General features: G+C 41.0%; 2 long non-coding RNA genes across 2 annotated transcripts in view; one reads left to right on the top strand and one right to left on the bottom strand.

The window, feature by feature from the left end:
• Window positions 1-3,105, bottom strand: part of LOC125645038 (uncharacterized) — a 35,131-nt gene extending 32,026 nt beyond the window's left edge. The window contains exon 1 of the long non-coding RNA XR_007359176.2: window positions 2,769-3,105. This is a non-coding gene — a long non-coding RNA (uncharacterized LOC125645038). The remainder of the gene's footprint in view (window positions 1-2,768) is intronic.
• Window positions 3,106-7,250: 4,145 nt separating this feature from the next.
• The window catches only part of LOC125645037 (uncharacterized), a 54,209-nt gene continuing 48,847 nt past the window's right edge, over window positions 7,251-12,612 (top strand). The window contains exons 1-2 of the long non-coding RNA XR_012664321.1: window positions 7,251-7,439; window positions 8,598-8,698. This is a non-coding gene — a long non-coding RNA (uncharacterized LOC125645037). The remainder of the gene's footprint in view (window positions 7,440-8,597; window positions 8,699-12,612) is intronic.

Raw genomic sequence — 12,612 nt, 5'->3', positions numbered from 1 at the left:
GGGCAAATGTGGATTTCCACTGCAAGCAAAGAACCTGAACCTCAGTGGGTTTTGTTGTTCAGATGCAAGGCTTTGGTTCAGCCCTTAATAGAAATGTGAAGCCAGATCCTCAGCTGGTGTAAACTGGCGTAACTCCAAGGACTTCAACAGAGCTCCCCTGACTTCAAAAGCACTGCACTGATTTACTCCTGCTCAGGATCAGCCCCATAAGTCTACTGCAAAATTCAGCTCTGGATCAGAACATAGATAAAGCTTGGGAGTATTTGAATCTAGGGGTTTAGGCTGGACGGGATTATGGCTGTTTCCACCAACAATTTTGGTTGCAAAGGGTGGGATGGAGGGTTAGATGGCCTCAAGCACCACAAGTAAACAACATCCATTGAATGCAGAGATCATTGGACCCTTTCTAAATTATATTTGGCAGAGAGTCTTAAACCTGCCAAAACTCTGGCTTTTGTTTTATCTTTCTTGGGCACGGTTAATCTGACAATCTGCTCCAGTAATTAAAAGCCAAAACAAACTTTCATGCATTCTGTTGAGATTTTTTTCTTTTTGTGGAATAAATCAAAGAATCAACTATTGTGCATCAATTACTTCATTAAACAATTTCTTAAGAGTTTCTTGGTTTTGGAGCGGGGGTGGGGGAAATCATCTTCAAACATCTGGGGAGACAGCACAGCTTGCTGTCCAGTAAGGCTTGGCAGGCTGGGAGCTATGAGACATACCTGACTGCGTAAGAAAGGTTCTCATAAAGCTGAATCATTTTGGCAATTAACACTCAAAGCAATTTTCACATAAGCCTTTGAAATATGTAATTTTAGTTCTGCATACGTAACAGGCTGGCTTTTGCTGTCTGAAGATGGCTCTGGCAATGCAGTTACCATCAGCCCGTGAAAGTTTATGAAGGGGAAAATACTACTCTAGATAGAAAAGATTTTGTGTAGGCTTCTTGTGCCCATTGGAAATGGTTGATTTACTGATGCGCTATTTACTGTTTGAAAGCTAGTAGAAATCACTAGAAGTCTGTGGAGCATGAGCATATCTGGAGAGCTTTGGATCAAGCCCTTGAGAGCTTTGTGTCATAGATTTTAAAGCCTGAAGGGAATCACCATGATCATCTAGACTGACCTCCCGCATTACACAGGCCCTAGGAATCTCATGCGTCCGTTGCTGCATTAGGCCCAAATTGGGGTTGACTGGGAGTGTCCCTTAGAAAAACATCCAATCTTGATTTGAAGTCGATCTTTGACACAAACAGCAACAACTTACTTCCAGTAATGGAAAACCAGACATATAAATGATAAAGAAAAAAAATGCAGGTTTTATCAATCAAATTATTTTGAATCCAAACTGCCACAGTCATTATTTTGGAAAACAAAACAACAGTATTAAAGATCCAATGTCATTTAACTTGCTGCCCAGTGCTAAGGGTCCAATGTAATTTAACTCAGTCTCTGAAATCATGAGATCTATGAATTATTGGATGGGTCTATAATGCTTGGAAATCCTTAGCAGTGTTTGCATGGCATAGACAGGGATTGTGTCAGGCAGATAAAAAAAAGATACTAAAATGTGATGCTAGCCACAAGAGATTAGAAAATAAAATTTGGTCCAACTTCTCATCTATAATGTGAATGCCTCCGGGCTGAGACATCACTTTTAATCTGATTTTACATTTGAGAGTCTTCTACTAACATCTTTCCCCCTGCATTTTGCAACCAAGAGCAGCCACTACACAGATCGCTGAATTCATTTTCTACTGTTTTTTTCTTTAAAAATTTTAATTTGATAATAAATAAGCCACCAGACAGCAGAACTCCCCTAAAATAGGTTTATCTTTCATTTCTTAGTGAAAGTGATTTTAAGATTGCAGCCCAAAGGTGATTTGGGGAAGGTTTTTTAGAAGAGAAAATGCCTTAGAGCGCAATTCTGTCTTCAGATGCATAAAGGACATGATTCTGGTCTCATATTGTGATAGCTCAATTGACTTTGACAGAGTTACTCCCAGTTTAGATTAGTATAATTGAGAACAGAATCAACCCGAAGGTCCCTGCATTGATCATTACATCCCAGGGCAGAACTGGGCTCTGTCTTTGAAGGTCATAGGACTACTCCTCTCACTAGCTGCTGACTAATGAGAGGTTTCAGAGGAACAGCCGTGTTAGTCTGTATTCGCAAAAAGAAAAGGAGTACTTGTGGTACCTTAGAGACTAACCAATTTATTTGAGCATGAGCTTTCGTGAGCTACAGCTCACTTCATCAGTGAGCTGTAGCTCACGAAAGCTCATGCTCAAATAAATTGGTTAGTCTCTAAGGTGCCACAAGTACTCCTTTTCTTTTTGACTAATGAGAGTCAGAGCTAGCCATTGCATTTAACAAGCATTGCTTTCAGGAGCTAAGCATGTACAGTTAGGAGATCTAGAGAAAGGTAAGAAAGTCTATATTCACTACCAAATAGGGCTAATGACAACAAAGGAATTATTTGTGTTTCACAGATAAAACTGACAAAGGGACTTTTTAATCACTAATCTCCTCAGACAAAGCAAATACATTTATACCTAAAATACACTAGGCTAAAAAGCAATCAGTATTCCTACAGAGTTACTTTGGGTTTAAGAGACTAGCTCCCAGCTTGGGTGAGGCTTTTTAAGTATGGTCCTCAACACCCAGCATGTCCTGCTTCTTAAATCCAACCCAGTTACTGGACACCTGAACTGCATTCCTCAGAATATTGCTATCATCAGGAAAGCAAGACTCCTACAGCTCACCTGAGGTTTGCAATCAAACACAGCACCTGGACTTCACTCCTTGAGCAGGCTTCCAGCACACACACAGCTAATCCTCCAGCCTGGTGGCTTGTTTAGCTGCAAATACTCTCCTGTTTAGCAAACAGCCTCAGCTGGGGAGAGCTTTCAAAAAGGGGTTTGTCTTCCCAGCTATTTGGCTCAGATAAGGGAGAGGGAAACAGATTCAGTAGCTACCCAAAGTAAAAGGGGATTGAGGAAAAGAAAATGTCATTCAAACACATGCACGCAGACTAGAGAGGGAAAGTGAAATGCTTTGAGTTAATTTAGGGAAGGGTAACTAAAAAAATCTAATGAGAAATGTTCCCTGATACAGGAAAAACTTTGTAGCTGTATGAGCATTTTGAGAAATGGTCATAAGTAAATAGGATGAAATGTAGCAAGGACAAGTGCAAAGAATTCCACTTAGGAAGGAACAATCAGTTGCACACATACAAAATGGGAAATGACTGCCTAGGTAGGAGTACTGCAGAAAGGGGTTTTGGGGTCACAGTGGATCACAAGCTAAATATGAGTCAACAAAGTAACACTGTTGCAAAAAAAGCAAATGTCATTCTGGGATGTATTAGCAGGAGTGTTGTAAGCAAGACATGAGAAGTAATTCTTCTACTCTACTACATGTTGATTAGGCCTCAACTGGAGTATTGTGTCCAGTTCTGGGCGCCACATTTCAGGAATGATGTGGACAAATTGGAGAAAGTCCAGAGCATAGCAACAAAAATGATTAACAGTCTCAAAAACATGACCTCTCGGGGAAGATTGAAAAAACCGGGTTTGTTTAGTCTGGAAAAGAGAAGACAGAGGGGACATAACAACAGTTTTCAAGTACGTAAAAGGCTGTTACAAGGAGGAGGGAGAAAAATTGTTCTCCTTAAACTCTGAGGATAGGACAAGAAGCCATGGGCTTAAATTGCAGCAAGGGAGGTTTAGTTTTGACATTGGGAAAATCTTCATAACTGTCAAGGTGGTTAAGCACTGGAATAAATTGCTTAGGAAGGTTGTGGAATCTCTGTCATTGGAGATTTTTAAGAGGAGATTAGACAAGCTGCTGTCAGCCTGGTCTAGATAATACTTTGTCCTGCCGTGAGTGCAGGGGACTGAACGAGATGACCTCTCGAGGTCCCTTCCAGTCCCATGATTCATGCTACTACAATATCTGCCTCTTGCTAACAAATACAAAGTTCAATTCCTGGACCCACAAACTATGTATATAGCTTGTCTTTCAGCCTATCCAATCACCGGTTGGTTCCAGCTAAGCAGTCCTCCTTACCTTACTCACATGAGTAGTCCCAATGAAACCCATGCCACGCGCAGGTGTGACGCAAAGAAGGTTTGGCCCTGCGTGTCATAATGAGAGCATGTAACCATAAATGCCAATTCAATTCTGAGAATCTGTTTGTTCTAAATGGAACAGTGTAAAGTGAACAGGTACTTTGGGTACGACACCACAATAGATATATCAGACCAAAGGAGAACAAATTTAGCAGGAAAATTCTTTTGATTGGATATTTTTACATATTGTTCAGAAACTGTGTGCTAATAAATGACCCGCTTTTTAGGCTTGACAGCTAAGCTGTATATATAGGCAGCAGGACATTAATGGACATATAAGAAATTTGATTCAACAGAATAACTGTGTGCAGTCCATAGGTTAATGTGAGATGCAGCATTTTAATCTTCATGTTCGCACAGGCCACCAGAGGAATTCCTAGAACCTCCCAATGTGGAGAATGTACTTTTAAAAATAGATGTTTGGCTTTTACCCTTTTAAGATCTTTAGATCTTAACAAGCTGTTCCATCACAACGTATTTGTATTGATCTGGAAGTAATTGGGCAAAATACTGCTGGGTACCTCACAGGACTGGGTCCTACAACTTTTTATCTTGGAGGGACTGCCTTATGAAGCCTAGAAAAAGCCAAGAATCCCCCCTCCCACACCCAAAACATACAGGGCCGGTGCCTGGAATACGATGTGAATTCTAGCCATTGAGGTACCACAGCATAGGAAGCATGGTCAGGATGCTACATTGTCCACCAGCGACCATTTCAGAACCTTGGGGCCATTATCACCTGGTGTTAAATTAGAACAGCCCTCCAGCTTTTCAGACTCATCCCATGTGAAATGGCTCTGCACCAGAATTGGGGAAATGAAAATTTTAAAATGTACAGGCCAAAGCTGGGACAGTATTTGTTGTTCTTTCTTTCTCAATGTCTGGCCCGTCCCTATTTTCCCACTGAGGCCAGTCAATCTTCCGATAGGCTTTATAGGCTGCCGTTAATGATCTGGAAGTAAACATAAAATCACTGCTGATAAAATTTTCGGATGATACAAAGAAAGTATTTGCAACTAAACAAGCCACCCAGCTGGAGGATTAGCTGTGTGCTGGAAGCCAATGTTTAATCACCGCGACAAACTCCCAAGGATTCTCCATTTCTTGATGTCTTCAGAGCAAGACTGGATGCCTTTCTGGAAGATATGATTCAGACAAACACCAGTTATTGGGCTCAAGACAGGGGTACCTGGGTGGACCTTAGGGACCCGTGATATACAGGAGGTCAGACGAGTTGATCTAATGGTCCCTTCTGGCCTTAAACTCTGTGAATCTGTGAACATTTCTGACCCCACCCTCAAAAGCAAAGCTTGCTCACAAATCTGAATTACCTCTATTGAGAGCAAGCCCCACAAGCATTAATAAACAACTACTCTAGATCAACACACCTTCAAATGCGTGACCCCATTAATAAGAGCAATGCAAACAGAATATGTCCCCAGGCAATTCCAGAACAAAAGGTTCAACGATCAATGTCTGGGGTTAAACGATACCTTGAGGCATTGGTGTTCGTGTGGCTATTTACAAAATGCCTTTACAGCTTCATAACTCACTCCAACACAGAAAGAGCGCTGCTAATTATTCCATTATAGACTCACTCTGTAGTGATATAAATAGCTATGTTAGTGTTAGCAACCTAATTCCACAGTACCCAATAGAGAACCGTCAGTCATTTACCTTGGCTATCCATGGACTGGGTATGTTAACATAAGTTATTTTGAAAGAGAAGAGGGTTGTTTTAAAGACTAGAGCATCATATTTTTCCTCCTATGTCTAGAGCTGTTTCTGTTTGCTTGAATCAGGTCAAAGTGAAGTGAAGAGGAAAAATCTGTTAATTTCATGCAGAGATAGACGAGATAACAAACAAAAATATCGGTGTAGTTCAGCAGAGCCAAGAGTTTAGAGTTTGCCGTGGGCACTCCTTCTCCAAATTTAGCTCTTAACCTGAATTGCAAGGAACTTCCAGCACAATCTCGGGCAGAAAATATGAGAACTAGGTTTATTAAGTAATTTGAGGTTAAATTTGTTCATGTGCATTAAAGCTGGGGGAATTTATGCTTCTCTCTCTCTCTCTCCCTCTCTTCAGTAACACACACATTAAGAAAAATTACATGAAAGGCAAAAATTAACAAACATAAAAGTAGAGTCTATTATTATTTATTTATTATCATTAATATGTATTATTATTATTTTATTATTATAATCATTACTATTAGGCCCTTTGAGGAAACATTAAAAAGACTGGAGCTTGTCCACATGAAGAGTGCCGGACATAATACCTTTGTGTAGGGGCTAAGTGACCAGAAAGGCAAGTGGGGTAAAATTAAGCAAAGGAAGATTTAGGCCAAATATTAGGGAAAACTTCCAGACAGCGAGCTTTACAGTGTTAAGTTCTGGAGTCTCCCAAATGAGATGGTAACTGATTCATTTCTGGGGATATTTAAAAGATGACTGGACAAAATGGACTATAGAGGACAATTCTGGATGACACCATGGAAGGGAGATAGAAAAGACATATTCAATCAACCAGGCTATCTCTAACTTCTATGAACACCTTATTATTTCTATATATTGTCTTTCATCCCAAAACACATTACCAGCTCTCTCTCTCTCTAACAAGCTGCATGTAGTTATGGGTGAGGTGGTTTCTTATTATGCCAAATTTGGCGCCAACAAAGAAATACAGGTATCTCTTGGTTGATGACAACAGATGTTCTAACAGCGCATAGCACTACACACATCACAACATTTTAGGCTAGATAGTGGAAAGAAAACTGTGTCTTGATGGTTGCCAAACTGTGGCCCATCGGCTTCTGTTGATATACAGTGCACTCGCTGGTGATCTGCAGAAAGTTGGCTGGTCACATGATACTCTCGCCCCTCCTCTTTGTTTCCAGCTGGTTATCATAGAATCATAGAATATCAGGGTGGGAAGGGACCTCAGGAGGTCATCTAGTCCCACCCCCTGCTCAAAGCAGGACCAATCCCCAATTTTTGCCCCATCCCTAAATGGCCCCCTCAAGGATTGAACTCACAAGCCTGGGTTTAGCAGGCCAATGCTCAAACCGTTAATTGTATTGAATGCAATTTTATAGATTATATGCTTTCCTAATGTCCTTTTTTCGTTTGTGCAACTGCATTGGTTGCCACAGGGATGTTCTTTGATAGACAATGGGAAGGGAGATGGTCCACTTCATCATGAATGGGAAACGACATCTCCATAAGACAATCTCTCTTTTAAGATGTGGTCCACAACATGGTGAATGTTGAGAACCCCTAACCAATGGAACCTAGATGAGAGGCGTAAGTAGGCAGAATGTATTCAGTGGACTTTGGCAAGGACATACTGGCTGTCATCCTTACTCTTGCTAACTGAGCCAGTGGCTGCTTTAATGATCCCCTGGGTACAAATATTCTGTTTTGCATCTTATACAAAAGAAGGCCCCACTGAAGAAGAGTGCCCCTAACTCTGTATTGGGGTATTAGGTTCATACACTCCACTTACATGGCCTGTAACCTTTTTAATGAGTCTGTATCTCCATAGTTTGTGGTAAGTTCACACAAATTTCAGGTCCCGTAAGTTTCAAAGAAAGAAGCAAGTTCCAAACCAAATTTCAGGTGCCTGTCTGAACAAAAGCCTCCAAAATGAAGGTTGTAAAGCTCACCCATGAAATTTAGAGCCTGAGTTTCAAGAACAACCTTCCATTCAATTGCAAAAAGAAAAATCCATGTGCAATGGAGCGGCTAATTTGGGTGTGTAATTATTTCATTTGTTACACAGATCAGGCATCTGTGTGCACAAAAGGGCATTTGTGTGTCTAACTATCCATTTGCACCCAGTAGTATCTGATTTGACATAGGGTGACCAGATAGCAAGTGTGAAAAAGCGGGACACTTTTTTTCTGGGGGGATGGAGGGGCAGGGTATCATTGCATATATAAGACCATAACATCCCCTAATATCGGGATGGTCCCAATAACATTGGAATGTCTGGTCACTCTATTTGACATGCATATGAGGACTAGGTTCGCTGCTGTGCACATAAATTTACACAGGTGATGGTGCATGTGAATTTTTGAAAATCAGTGAGAAATTTCCTGTTACTCATATACTATAACTTGGTTTCCTCATGCCATGGTATCACCCAGACCTCTCATGAGGGTTTTGAGCTGCAAAGTTTTCACTGTCACCATCAGTAAGTGTCCTTCCTCCATGGGCATGATCCAGAGCCCATTGGAGGCAATGCAAAGGATCTCATTGGCTTCAAGGGGCACTGGAGCAGGCTGTATGTAAGTAGGTATGTTTTGTACATTGCCCTTATAGGACTTTATTTTATGCAGATCCATGCAGGGGATTATGGCTAGAATTCTGAGAAGGGTTGACAGAGAAGAGTGAATGTTCTGCAAAGTCTGTACCCAATGGGTAGAAGCCGCAGAACTCAGAATTTCCTTGCTCTTGTAGATTTAGAGTCTTTTTGCTGTTGTTTCTGAAGCGCGAATCAGACCCTACGCACATACCACCACGAAGGATTTATCATAAGAAGCTGGGACGGAACTGGCAAGGTAACAGCCTTGGGCATAAGCTCTGCATTTCAGTCTTCATAACATTCTCCATTACACTAACATTCTTACGCTCTCCTCTTTATGTCAACGGCTCATCGCTGTCTCTTGCGTTACTTTGCTTTTGTCAGCACATGTTATATTGTAAAATCCATAACCCAGGCAGGTCACAGATGAATGCTACTGAAACAACTAATTAACGCACAAAAGGACTATTGCATACAATCCCAGTCCATTTCTTTAATGAGGCTCTCACTGGGCTCTGCATGAAATATAGACAAAGCATGCTAAGCATATTGCAACCCCAACCCTGACCGGGCTATGAGCTGGCCAGGTAATTCCTATCTCTTCTCAGTGTCTCACCCCAGCACACCCACTTTTCAGGGTGTCTAGCTCTATTGGAGTCCAAGCACTGGTATCCTGGCTATCCCACCCCTGAACAAGGTAAGAGGAAGAACACTCTGCACCTTGTCCCCATGCCTTTGCCCCTCAAACTTGGGGGGAGGCAAACACTGAAGTGCCTTTGTTATATGGTAGGCAGCTAGGCCTGGATCCTCAGTTCAATGGGACCTTTGAGGGTCAGAGCCTTACTTCAGCCCAGGGGACATGGGGACCAGGTTGGCTCTCACAGATATTTAGGAAGCTTTGATTAAAGAATACCTGTTTTTCTATTACCTCCATTCACCCATGTTGGAAGATGAGGTCCCTATTAACTTCCATGGGTATCAGGCTAATAACAACCTAAACCAGATAAATCCTGCTGCTACAGAAAAGTTTAGTGGTTCAACACTATTTACCCTCCTATAACTACAATATATGAGCACATCTCACATTAGTGCAGGTTCCTCTAAAAATTGTGCTTTTATTTCTTTGCAATAATCCCATAGCTACCATGAATAAGGGATGTAAGTCTACGATGCAGATTCTGTCAAACAGAGAGAACATCTACCCCTAGCACTTTGATCTATAATATTCATTAGTATCCTACGTGGTCTCAGGAAGTTGTTGCTTTGTTTTTCATCTGGTTTTGTTTAAGTGTATTTGAGTGCCTGGGTTGTTTTGCTTATCTCATCAATATGTTTTTTCCCCACAAACTATGTGCTATAAAGCTGCCATCTGTAGCTGAAATATGTACCAAGGACTCTGGGGTTTTTCTCCCTGGAGAATTCTGATCTGTATGAAACCCTGAATAAAATTCAGATGGGTTTTTCAAAGAAAAAAGAAAAAAAAGAAAATGACTTTTGCAGTGTAGAGTGCATCAGATTTAGCCATCCCTTGGAAAATGACATCACCTGCACTGTGATCTTGCTACAACGATAGTAACACTTTGCACTTATATTGTATCTTTCATCCAGCTACTATGCTACAATTGTTAATGCAGCTCCACAACACTATAGTAGTTATGTGTGGCTCTTATGCCCATTTTACAGTTGGGTAAAAAGAAGCATAGAGAAGTTAGACTCAGGTCCTTATGATTTGAGGATCTGGGCCTTCACGAGTCAAACAATGAGTCAGCTGACAGTAGAACCTAGGGGTTGTCCTCCCTTAGTCCCTCTTAGTTTGACCACCAGACCCCAATCCTACTAAGAAACCCACTTGATTATTATTGTTGTTGTTGTTAACTGAATTACGATAATACTCAGCAAGCCCAAGTCAGGAACAGTGCTTGGCACTGTATAAACATATATTAAAGACAGCCACAGCCTCAAAGTTTCCAGTCTAAATTTCTCCTTCTTCCTGAAGATTTGAGGTATTGCCTATGTTTCAGAAAGCAGAGACTGGAGGCTGTATTAACAGGATTTCCTCTTACCAAATGAGTAGCTAGGGACAGAATATTAAACACATAGTTGTGGCATGTTATGATGTTTGCATTTATTTAAATATCAATTTTTTGAGATAAACCCCACTGAGCAGAAATCCAGCTACTTGTTAATGGGGATCTGCAAGCATCCCATGCTGCCCTGAGGGGAGCTTATACCTGGGTCAGAAAGCAGCAAGCTGTGGAAATGAATCGCTGCTGATTAATTCAATTTAAGGCTCAGTGCCGATTGCACAGAAACCATCAGAGACGAGACAATGCAGACAGGTACTGTGCTGTGAGGACCCAACAAGGCTCTTGTTGGGAGCTGATGCAAAGAGCTGCACAGAGGAAACCATTCGCTGACCACAGCAACAGCAGGTTGCATTGGTCCTACTAACCCCACGAGCTATCCTGCGTAGACTTGAGCACCATCTCTGACAACTTATCTATTAAATAAGAATGTACCTACTGTCATAGTACGTTTCATCAGATGGTGCTGTTACACACAGTTTCCAAAGTTCTTTTTTGTAGCATGCGATCAAATGTTCAGTCTTGGGAAGATTGTGTTGCTGCTGTTTTGTTATGCAAGGTTCTAGGTAGATGGAGCTGCGTGAGCAGCAAGAGAATTTGCTGCCTGCCTTTTTCTCAGATTGGAGTAAATTCCTGAGGCAGAGTTGTACCGTGGAAACCAGACAATAGTGTTCATTTGGGATTCCTGAAAAAAGGAATTACCAGCATGCTGTTTGTGACCATTTCTGTCCCATGACTGGTGCATACATGCAAATAAAACAAGTTACCCTCCTATACCCAGACTCCACATTACAGGGGAGCCAGTTTGTGAGGCCCTGGACATCTACTACTGCTCAGTCAAGGGCCAGCAATATACACAGATATGGAGCACTCTCTCATTTCTGCCTTCTTCTTTCTTCCCTCATATCCACCGGTCTGTAACTAGCTGGGACAATATTTTAGTCCCAGCGTGAATTCAGCTGATATGCATTTGGAAGAAAGGAGATACAAATGATGGACAAGGTGAAGCAATACAAAAAAAGAAGAAAAAAAGCCCAGCGTTCAGTGCTTTGTGAACATCAATAATAATATACCTTGCAATCTACCTAAGAACTTCCAAGCACCATTTCCGTCTTATTTGAACTATTTGCTATATCTGAACAGCATCTTTCCTGTGAGGATCTCCAAGTACTTTTCCACCTACTTGACACCTACACCGAACAGAGAGTGTAACTGACTTTTCCCAAGGCCAGGAAATGAGTCTACAGAAGAACGAGGACTAGAACTTAGATATCCTGACTTCCAATCTCCTGCTTTAACGACTAGGCAACGCTCCCATCTGTCACCTCTGTATAATCCCAGGTTTCAGAGTAACAGCCGTGTTAGTCTGTATTCGCAAAAAGAAAAGGAGGACTTGTGGCACCTGAGAGACTAACCAATTTATTTGAGCATAAGCTTTCGTGAGCTACAGCTCACTTCATCGGATGCATATCGGAAAAGTACTCCTTACTCTCTGTGTAATTGAAACAGAAAAGACATTTCACCTGAAACATCATTCCCCTTTCATGTTTCGTCATGAAACCAAAGCAAGTTGCTTGTTTTTTATGATCTGGCACATCCGAGGCAGTATAATACCGTTAATAAAATTGACATCTGTCGCCAGACTCAAATAGTCTAGAATAAGCACACAATCATAACACAGCATGCAACTTTAGGACCTGATCCAATGCCTCTTGGTGACAATGGGAATTTTTCATTGACTTCCGTGGGCTTTGGATCAAGCCCTTGTAGAGCAACTTTCTTAATACTAAATAGAAATGATACAAAATGTTTAATTTTGTTTTAAAACATCTTTTCATTTTGATTTTTAAAGTTTGATATTCCATCATTATGCAACATTTTTAAAAAGTTAAGATCAAAACAAAACATTTAGACCAATCTTAATTTTATTTTATTTTTCAGCATTTTCTTTGGCAGGAAATTATGAAAGTTTTGGGTTTTGCTCTGATTTGGAACAAAGCCACATTTAAAAATCTCTCACCTTTGCAAAACAGAATTTCTGTCCTCTCTATAGCTCTAATTTACTGTGTTGTTCACCTTAGGGAGA

This window comes from Caretta caretta, chromosome 11 (assembly GCF_965140235.1).
Source record: "Caretta caretta isolate rCarCar2 chromosome 11, rCarCar1.hap1, whole genome shotgun sequence".
In the NCBI taxonomy this organism is placed as follows: domain Eukaryota; kingdom Metazoa; phylum Chordata; order Testudines; family Cheloniidae; genus Caretta; species Caretta caretta.
The sequence above is the reverse complement of the archived record's forward strand: the minus strand, read 5'-3'. Positions and strand labels throughout refer to the sequence as shown.